Genomic DNA, 2470 nt, shown 5'->3' on the forward strand with positions numbered 1-2470 from the left:
CATGATTCAATAATACAAGGTTCGATAAATTGACAGTTGTCTCTCTCGCACCGCTCCCTTAGCGGTGGCACCGTGTTGCTTCTTTGCAAATTTACATGGAAACAGTGTAGCTTTGGTGTGAAATAAAAGTATAAGCTTTTGTGCAATATGTTTATTTGTATATGCATATGAAGCATATTTAACTGATGAAAACATAAGCATTGGATGTTTATATCAATCTCATAGTAGTCTTATTTTAATTTTGAGTCATTTTGCAGTTTTTAAACAGCTAAATAGCATATAAATTACGTAATTCACGTAGATATATAAATATTACGTTCAACATTTCGTTTAAAATGCCAGATTTCCTGCAAATACTTTAGAATTTACAAAAGGGATTTCACTACTAATTGCCTACTTTGCGTACTTTTCTACTACCATTTTCGCAACAAGGGATTGCATTCTTGCCCTTTCTCTGTCCTTCGCAAATGTAACCTTTTGTAAGGGAGTGTCAAACCGCAGCTGTCAATAATTATCTAACCTTGTATTATTGAATCATGGGCAAAGGGTGCTGTTTTTGTGACTTTAAGCCTACTCACGTTAAAAACGGAGGATGAACCAACACCACCGCAAAGCGTGCTGGCTTGCAAATACAGCCACCACAAGTGAACGATGCTTATAACAGCTCATAGCCCGAACACAATGAAAACGACGAGCTACGGACCACAGCTGTCAAATTATTTTAACACGTACTCTTATGTAGATAATTATTTTGGCGACGACCGGGCTACGCGACGGTTGTGGTTGTGGCCAGATTAGATCTATTTCTATTTTAATGGCGACAGATAAGGTTCTTCCTCTTCTTTTATGTCAGACTCTTACAAATTCATGATGTCGCTGCCGCGTTCAAAGAAATCATGTCGCCATCGACAAAGCGTTTAGATAAGGAAGATGACAAATTGGAAGCTGTGGTCCGTAGCTCGTCGTTTTCAATGTGTTCAGAACTTCATACTGATATTGACTTCGGCAAATCTGTACTCCGAATGATCGTGCACGAAACCAGCAACCGTCGTATTTGATCGACAGCCATAAGCACGATACTGCATTTGGACGGTTGCCGAAAGCATGACAGCTTATGTGAAAGACTGGCGAAGGTGCCGCAGTTAGCTAACTTGATTTGTTGCAGAAGTCAAACCGCCGCCTTTGGTTTGTTGCTGAAGGCGCGTTTGACGTGTTGCCGAAGTGATGATACTGTAGTTCAATAACATTCAAAGACACTTGCTTGTTTGAAATGAAGCATTGATATGTACATACAAACATACTTACGTACGTATGCATATTCACAACTAGCCTACATACATGTATGCACACGTATGCACAATCCTCACAACTAGCCAGCAGTGAGCAATGCAATTGAATGGTAGACGCGCTATAAATACATACATACATACATGCATACGAGACGATAAATTACCCTTTACCACATTCGTCGTCATTTCAGCAACAAGTCAGATGATTTTCAGCAACAATTCAAACGACTTCTGCAACAAATGATTACTCTCATGTTTTCGGAGCCGTTCAACTGCCACGTTTGCTGGTTTCGTGCACGATCATTCAGAGTACAGATTTGCCGAAGTCAATATCAGTATGAGCAGTTATAAGCATCGTTCACTTGTGGTGGCTGAATTTGCAAGACAGCACGCAATGCGCTCGTGTTCAGTCATCCTCTAATTTCGTTTAGGTATCGATACTACTAAGCCAACGCCTCAGTCATACAAAGCAGCGGTATTGAATGAGTATGAACAGTTGACGATCAACCAATGCCATTCCCTGTTATCTATATTTATCTTTATTCTCTTTCTTATGTTTGAATTCATCCAGCGTTCATTTTATTATCTTTCTCATATACACACATGAACTGTCAAATGAAATTCAAAACTAAAATGAATCAATAAAACAGTCACCATTTAACAACCATCCCTACATATGTATGTGTATATAGGAAAAAACTTGTAAGCTCGGGTTCCTGCCCCTTTATGGCTTACTCACATGTACATACCCAGCAAAAATTTTTCAAATTTCGGTAAGGTTTACGTCGGTATATAGTTCTATAATACATTGTATAAATGCCAGACTTCCGAAAAACGACTTACGGACTCCATTACAGGGAATGCAAGGGGTAATTACCGCATTAATGGGCTAATTTCCAAATGGTATTTTAGATTACAGAGAATGCAATGAGTAAGTTAACATTTATTTTGTGAATTTTTTATTGGTAATCAAAATGTGGTTTCCTTGGGAACACGGTTGCCACTTTAAAAAAAATTATACCAAAAAATCATAAATATTAAAAGCCTGTTTCCGTTAATACAACAATTGGTGTTATATTACGTTCAAATTGGCTTCATTTACCTTGCTAAATGAAAAGAGACAACATACATTTAGGCTCTTCGCTAAAAAGCATTACATGTCGGATATTCAACACAGCGTC

The sequence above is a fragment of the Rhagoletis pomonella genome, unplaced genomic scaffold (genome assembly GCF_013731165.1).
Source record: "Rhagoletis pomonella isolate Grant_MI unplaced genomic scaffold, Rhpom_1.0 Rhpom_scaffold_00004, whole genome shotgun sequence".
Classification (NCBI taxonomy): Eukaryota; Metazoa; Arthropoda; class Insecta; order Diptera; family Tephritidae; genus Rhagoletis; species Rhagoletis pomonella.